The sequence below is a fragment of the Triturus cristatus genome, chromosome 4_2 (genome assembly GCF_964204655.1).
Source record: "Triturus cristatus chromosome 4_2, aTriCri1.1, whole genome shotgun sequence".
Classification (NCBI taxonomy): domain Eukaryota; kingdom Metazoa; phylum Chordata; class Amphibia; order Caudata; family Salamandridae; genus Triturus; species Triturus cristatus.
This window is the reverse complement of record NC_140586.1, coordinates 289,085,670-289,093,833: the sequence shown is the minus strand read 5'-3', so window position 1 is coordinate 289,093,833 and position 8,164 is coordinate 289,085,670.

Sequence of the window (8,164 nt, the reverse complement as noted above, 5' to 3'; positions counted from 1 at the left end):
ATAAAGGATGTGGAAAGTAGGCAGAAAAAGTTGCAGACTAACGATATTACGACAGGCACAGAATGTCATAGTACCACTGTTGGACTTGACCCTTTTTGCAGGGTCATCCCTGAACGTTTTGCCTTCCTCCTAGCCCTTTTTTCTGGCATGGTGTTGGTGGTTCTAGGACTCTGGGCACTTTAGCACTGCTGTCCAGTATAAAGTGCGTGTGCTCTCTGCGGTAAACAAAGTAAGATTGTTCTACACCTGTTTGGCATATTTAATTTACCTGTCAGTCCCTTGTAAAGTGGTATCTCGGATACCCGGGGCCGGTAAATTAAATGCTACTGATGGGCTTGCAGCGCTGATTGCGCCACCCACCAATGTAGCTTTTCAAACCTATCCCAAGCCTCTGCCATTGCAGGTCCTGTGGGCGCAGTGTTACCGCCACTGTGGCGTGGCACCTAAAGTGTGTACCATGTCTGTGACCCCCCTTTTACTGCATGTCAGTCACCCCTAAGGTAGGCCCTAGCTAGCCCTATGGGCAGGGGGCATTGTAGGTAAAAGGTAGGACATGTACCTTAAGTGCGTGACATGTCCTGGTAGTGACAAACAGCCATTTTTGGTTTCTCACTGCTGTGAGGCTGCCCTCTCATAAGAATGCATTGGGAATTTCCTGATAAGTCTTTCAGCGGTAATTCTTGCTATGAGAGGAGCAGCGTGGTCAAGTTCGGTATGGTTGGAATAGTAATAATAAATGCTGCGCAATGGTGTGCGCAGATTTATTACAAAAACTCCTAGGCAATATCAATAAAGTAAACAAATTACACAATATCTACAACAATAAGAAGACCAAGGAAGACGGAAAAAGTATGTTAAAATTTGTTACTATTTTTATAATTTCTGCTCATATTATTTAAACAAATGATATTTATACAAAGCATCTAAAAAATGAAACAATATTTAACACATTACATTTAATCAATATGTATAAATAAAAAGTTAAAAAGTGGCAATATCTTTATTAACTCGACGCGCGTTTCGACGCATCCAACGCGTTCTTCAGGAAAGCCACACAATTATCTAAAAATAAAAAACATACTCAGATTTCATCAGTGGTTGTCCATATCTTGTTATGTATTCTCATGAATAACATCTATTTAAACAATACATATCTTTTTTTAAACATATATCATAAAAAGCACAATATGTATCAATAGCAACAATCTATATACATAATCTGACGGTCTTCCTATGTATCACACATTACGATTTTATTTTTATTTACGGTGCTATATCTGAGTGCTCAAAAATGAAGTTTAATGAAAGAGGTCTATTAAATAGAAAAGGCCTGTAACATTATATAATCCAGAAACAATAAGATAGAAAATAAGTAGCCAATCACTCACAGATCCCGTTTCAAGGTGATGAGTTCCTAGTGATTAAAACTTGCAACTCCATAGTTGGTGGATGTCTTTAATTCTAATAAATGGCTGAAAAGAATGTATGTATCACCATTATTATAGACCTGTATGATAGGGTCTAATCATTAATGTACATGGTAGCTGCTGTTTGTATACGCTATTTATATGATTTCATTTTGGGAAAGAAATCTAACGAGATTTATGCTCGTAAGATATGCAATTAAAACTAATAAATCAACATTAATAATTCAATAAGATCACAAAGAAATAAGAACTGTACTCTATTCAGTAACAGTGTGAGCAATCATCGTGCTCCAAAATTCGGACTGATGTTAGCGGACCGGAAAACTGAGATTTGTTATGAAAATCAAAGTATCTAGCATTAATCTATCACAATCGGTCTTAATTCACTAATATTATGAATGTTCATTAAGAACAGATAGACCACAATGACGAAAGGGATTACCCGATTAAAATGCAATGCACCGGATGTGCAACGATGTCTTATTAATTTTAAAATCAACAGTTTCTCGAAAAGGTCTGATGTCTACGAAAGAGAAGAGTAAAAAACGACTATTTTTAAAAGTAATTAGATTACAAAGAGATAAAAATATCCTTAACATTAAATAACTGTAGGTTTCTATTATCTTTTGATCTAAAACGAATTTTAAAGGTCAATACCTGGTTGTCAAACAAGCTTCATATAGGTATATTGGAAAAGCGGCCTGGTCCTACTTAATGATAAAATCAGTAAAATTATACTCTGGAAAGCCTCTGAAAAAACAATTCACAATCTATTGTCAAAATCAAGACCTTATAAAGGAAAAAAGGATACATTATAAATCGGAGTAACAATGAACCCCGTAATTACCTTGCAATAGAAGAAATTCAACGAAGAAACTGGAACAAGCACTGGATATGTGATAGTGTTCCAAATATGTAGCTCAATAAGCATACGCAGTAAAGGACTTATCTAAGAAGGAATGTAACAATATATATCTATGCGCGTGTAAAACTACAGCTTCAGAGTGAATCAAAGTTCCTATAGCTACAAACTAGTAAACATCTGATAAAAGGAGGCTTCAAGTAGGACCAGGCTAAGGATGGCTGCCGGTGATGCCTTCGGAAAAGAGTATCAAATGTGTTGGTGCCATTCTACACATTATATACTCTATGGCTAGTCACATGATAATCATGTGATTCTAAAAAGTTTCATGTGACCAAGTTGGTGGTGGTCAGAGAAGACAGACTGAAGTGAAAATGGTCAAAGAGAACAGACTATATTGAAAACCATGGAAACTTTGTTGTTCTGTCTGACAAAATTTCAAAGACTTATCAAACTGTTTGGTATTATAGATATCAATTACTATAATAACCTTGTATTATTTCAAAAACCTACTGGCCTGATATATATTATGTAACAATGAGTGATATATGATAAGTTGAGAATTATGAAGATAGTAACCAAAACTTTGTCCGAGTTGTAAAATCAACACAACTAAACGAAAGTTAAATTCAAAAATAATATCAAATGTCGGATGATGTTTTAAAGGTATCTACCTATCAGATTTGACTGGTATTTCCATAAATGTTTATATTGATTAAAAACGCAGTGGCCTAAACAACTTGAATTTGTTTCAGTATATCCAACATCCTATTATAAGATGCGATCCCCACTCAGGATATTTCACTATTCAGGCCATTCCTAAAAGTGTTAAGAGTAAAAATCCAAAAAACTTCTAGTTTTTTACGTATTTTGAGACCCCCTTTATTGTAGCCATAGAGTATATAATGTGTGGAATGGAACCAACACATTTGATACTCTTTTCCGAAGGCATCACCGGCAGCCATCCTTAGCCTGGTCCTACTTGAAGCCTCCTTTTATCATGTATTTACTAGTTTGTATCTATAGGGACTTTGATTCACTCTGAAGCTGTAGTTTTACATGCTCATAATATTGTTACATTCCTTCTTAGATACGTCCTTTACTGTGTATGCTTATGGAGCTACATATTTGGAACACTATCACATATCCAGTGCTTGTTCCAGTTTCTTCGTTGAATTTCTTCTATTGCAAGGTAATTACGGGGTTCATTGTTACTCCGATTTATAATGTATCCTTTTTTCCTTTATAAGGTCTCGATTTTGACAATAGATTGTGTATTGTTTTTTCAGAGGCTTTCCAGAGTATCATTTTACTGATTTTAACATTAAGTAGGACCAGGCCGCTTTTCCAATATACCTATATGAAGCTTGTTTGACAACCAGGTATTGACCTTTAAAATTCATTTTAGATCAAAAGATAATAGAAACCTACAGTTATTTAATGTTAAGGATATTTTTATCTCTTTGTAATCTAATTACTATTAAAAATAGTCATTTTTTACTCTTCTCTTTCATAGACATCAGACCTTTTTGTGAAACTGTTGATTTTAAAATTAATAAGACATCGTTGCACATCCGGTGCATTGCATTTTAATCAGGTAATCCCTTTCGTCATTGTGGTCTATCTGTTCTTAATGAACATGCATAATATTAGTGAATTAGCACCAATTGTGATAGATTAATGCTAGATACTTTGATTGTCATAACCAATCTCAGTTTTTCGGTCCGCTAACATCAGTCCGAATTTAGGAGCACAATGACTGCTCACACTGTTACTGAATAGAGTACAGTTCTTATTTCTTAGTGATCTTATTGAATTATTAATGTTGATTTATTAGTTTTAATTGCATATCTTACGAGCATAAATCTCGTTAGATTTCTTTCCCAAAATGAAATCCTATAAATAGCGTATACAAACAGCAGCTACCATGTACATTAATGATTAGACCCTATCATACAGGTCTATAATAATGGTGATACATACATTCTTTTCAGCCATTTATTAGAATTAAAGATATCCACCAACTATGGAGTTGCAAGTTTTAATCACTAGGAACCCATCACCTTGAAACGGGATCTGTGAGTGATTGGCTACTTATTTTCTATCTTATTGTTTCTGGATTATAAAATGTTACAGGCCTTTACTGTTTAATAGACCTCTTTCATTAAACTTCATTTTTGAGCACTCAGATATAGCACCGTAAATAAAAATAAAATTGTAATGTGTGATACATAGGAAGACCGTCAGATTATGTATATAGATTGTTGCTTGTGATACATATTGTGCTTTTTATGATATATTAAAAAAAAAAAAATGTATTTTTTAAATAGATGTTATTCATGAGAATACATAACAAGATTTGGACAACCACTGATGAAATCTGAGTATGTTTTTTCTTTTTTAGATAATTGTGTGGCTTTCCTGAAGAAGGCGTTGTATACGCCGAAACGCGCGTCGAGTTAATAAAGATATTGCCACATTTTAACGTTTTATTTATACATATTGATTAAATGTAATGTGTTAAATATTGTTTCATTTTTTAGATGGTTTGTACAAATATCATTTGTTTAAATAATATGAGAAGAAATTATTAAAATAGTAAAAAATTTGAACATACTTTTACGTCTTCCTTGGTCTTCTTATTGTCGTAGATATTGTGTAATTTGTTTACTTTATTGATATTGCCTAAGAGTTTTTGTCATTACTATTCAAATCCCTGTTCTAGGAATTGAACTATCCATTGTTCAGGGGGTCCTTGTTTTTTCTCATTTGTGCGCAGATTTATTACCACTATTTTAGAAATGCCACTTTTGGAAGTTGGCATTTCTGTGTGCTATGTGTCTGCCTGCCTGATGTGTATTGCATGTCTGGCTCTGAAGTGACAGGGGCTGGTGAGGTGTTTGTGGCTCCAGGGAGGGCAGGGTGAGTCAGCGTGAGGCTGAATAGGAGATCTGCATTTGAAGTAGTGGGAGGAGTAGTCCCCTGACCCTGAATAGGTCTGTGCCTGCCTGGGTGAATGCTGGCTCTGCCCCCATATGGTGGTCTAATGACTGATCCCCCATCTGACAAAGGAGGGTGTGAGCACTGTACACAAAGTGCTTCAACACCCCCAGAACCAGTTGAGGCTGGTTCCCAAAGCCGCGTGCCAAGGACCGACCAAAGAAAAATGTAGTATAAGTACTGGGGTTGTGGCCCCATGTTTTTTGTTCTTTCTTGTGACTTGGAGGGGACATGCTGCTGCTGGGGCCCAGGAGGAACCGCTACGAGGTACTGCCTCCCTGCTGGAGGGCCCTGTGAGCTGGTCTGTCTGGGCCCAGCCTTGTACCCCTGAAGCCTTTGCCTGAGCACCTTGTGGGCACTTTATTCTTCTCTACCAGGACGGGGAGAGTGCTGGTGCGTTGCAGCGGTGAAGCTGCAATATATGGAGAGGGAATCCCAACGTGGGGATTCCCCTGCAATTGCTGCCTTGAAAGCGGGAGCCCACCCTGCATTGCCGTCACTGAAAGCGGGAGCCTACCCCGCTGATTTGGGATCCTGACAGCGGGAGCCTACCCCGCATGGTGGGTGCATCTGCAGCACAGCGGGAGCCCACCCCGCACTGCCGCTGCTGAGGAGAGCGAGAGCCCACCCCGCACTGTGGTGAGCTGAGAAGAGGAGTGGGAGCCCACCCCGCGTTTGTGCATTTTTAACGGCGGGGGCCTACCCCACATTGTGCGCTCCTTTTGGGAAAACAGGAGCCTACCTTGCACTTGAGTGAGGAGAGGGAACTGCCGTGGCCCGAGACGGAAATCAGGCAGACTACCTGGTTGTGGGCGGGGCCCCCTTCCATGCCAGTGGACCACTCTGGGCGAACGCAGTGGCAGGAAGTCAGGCGACACATTCCTGCTTGTAGGCGGGGCTCCTGTTTACCGGTGGGAGCCCCACAAGTCATATCCTGCTAGAGTGCGGGCGCCAGAAGAGACTGGGGAAGTGAAGAGAGGCCCTGGGAGCAGGAGTCTGCCGAGGCACATTGTCGGTGCCTGGAGCCAGCCGCGATCTGTCCCGGTGAGTGGGGGCAGAGCGGAGCTGTGTTGACGCTCCTGAAGGCACCGTGGTGCCTGTGCCGAATTCCTCTTTGGGCCCTTTTAGGTCTTAGAAGCCCCGGAGTGGGGCTCCCGTGGCATTGATGGTGACAGTGCCTGTTTGCCTTAGCGGTCCCGCAGGAGTGCGGGCCGCTGCAACGTGGGGGGCACGTTTGTTGTAGGAGCCCCCAGAGTGAGGCTCCCCAGGCACAGTGGTGCGAAAACCCATTTCCTACGGCTGCCCCGCCGGACAGATGGAGCTGCAACAAAGGGGGCATTTTGGTTTTCATGATGAGGAGGGGGAGTTACACTCCCCGCCCCCAGCACATTCCGCACCTTGGTTCCCCTGACTTTTGGGACAAAGGGCCTTTGGGCCCTAGTGAAAGGCCAGGTGGCCTGGGGTCATTTTTATGGTGAGGCCCAATGAGATGGTATAAGGTGTTTATGCCTAATATGATGATTATATAATGTGTTTATGCTAATGTGAAGCCTAATGCAAATGCCATGCTGTGATGTTTAGGCCTAATGAGATGGTATGTGTTTATGCGTACTATGTTTTATGCCTAAGGTGATGCTAAGTACATTATTTTACCAGTAGTCACTGGTTGTGTTTTATATGTGCTACTAGTGCTTTCTAAAGGTTCTGACAGTGGCCCGATTGGCCCTGTCCTGTATATAATCCCCTGTGAATATTGCCTAGTGCCAGTTGGCACAGTGTATATTGTGTGATTATAATTTTAATATGTTTTGGATAATACAAAGGCTATTTTTTTTATAACCTTGTGTGGAGTTTCTTTTGTGGTATGCCTAGTGTGTAGCTGCTGTGTGTGTGCGTTGCACAAACGCATTACACATTTCCTCTGGGATAAGTATGACTGCTCGTGCCAAGCTACCTAGGGGTGAGCAGGGGTTATCTTCAGCGTGTAACTCCCTTGCTCTGACTAGGGTGGTGGTTTCTGCCTGGCTTTGGCGCATGCCCTAGCCAATCAGAAATCCCAATTCTAACAACCACTTAAACAAATATGTCTATACTTAGCAATAAAAAACATTCCAACTTCACTGAGCCTGGAGGTAAATGTAAATGTAAATGTTGTAGACTTGTAAAGCGCACAGCTGCCCCAGCAACAGGACGTCCCGGCGCTGTAGACCGCTGGGGAACCTGTCCTGGCTATCCCTGTGAGATGGTCCCTTTCTGGGTATCTCCAAGGTGAAACCAGGCATCCCCGGCGTCTGTGGGGGGCCGTTGTAGAGATGAGGCAAGCTTAATGCCCAGAGTTGCCGAGTGTGTTCGTGGTTAGAGTAGGTACCGAGGCGAGAATTATCGAGTCCGTTTTGACCCTGGTCCACGACCCTGCCGCGTCGGGAATTGAACCCTGGTCCCTGGCCGATTCTCTGCTTACGGGTTTGCCGCCTCTAACCAGTGAGCCACACCTCTCCACAAAACAGGGTGAACAAATACTATTACATACATGTTCATAAAACCAATATGAAATTATTTGGACTGGCTCAATTTGAAATGCCCACAAGTACCAATGAACAAGAGCTGTACCAGCTGAAAAAAGAGCTCACTAATGTTGTGTACAGAAGTGAAAGTATATGGGGAATGAAGTGATAGGGAACGATTTGTGAAGAAATGGTGTATGTGAACGATCCAAAAGACGTTCAAGTGGGATTATGCGAATGGTGACAATGGAGAGGGAAAAAACTGCCAGATGAAGGAAGAGAGTATTTGCTAAGATAAGAATGAGAAATGCAGAAGCGCAAAAGGAATGAGAAATGCTGAAAGCAACAAAAGAGAGAGTACCATAGATACC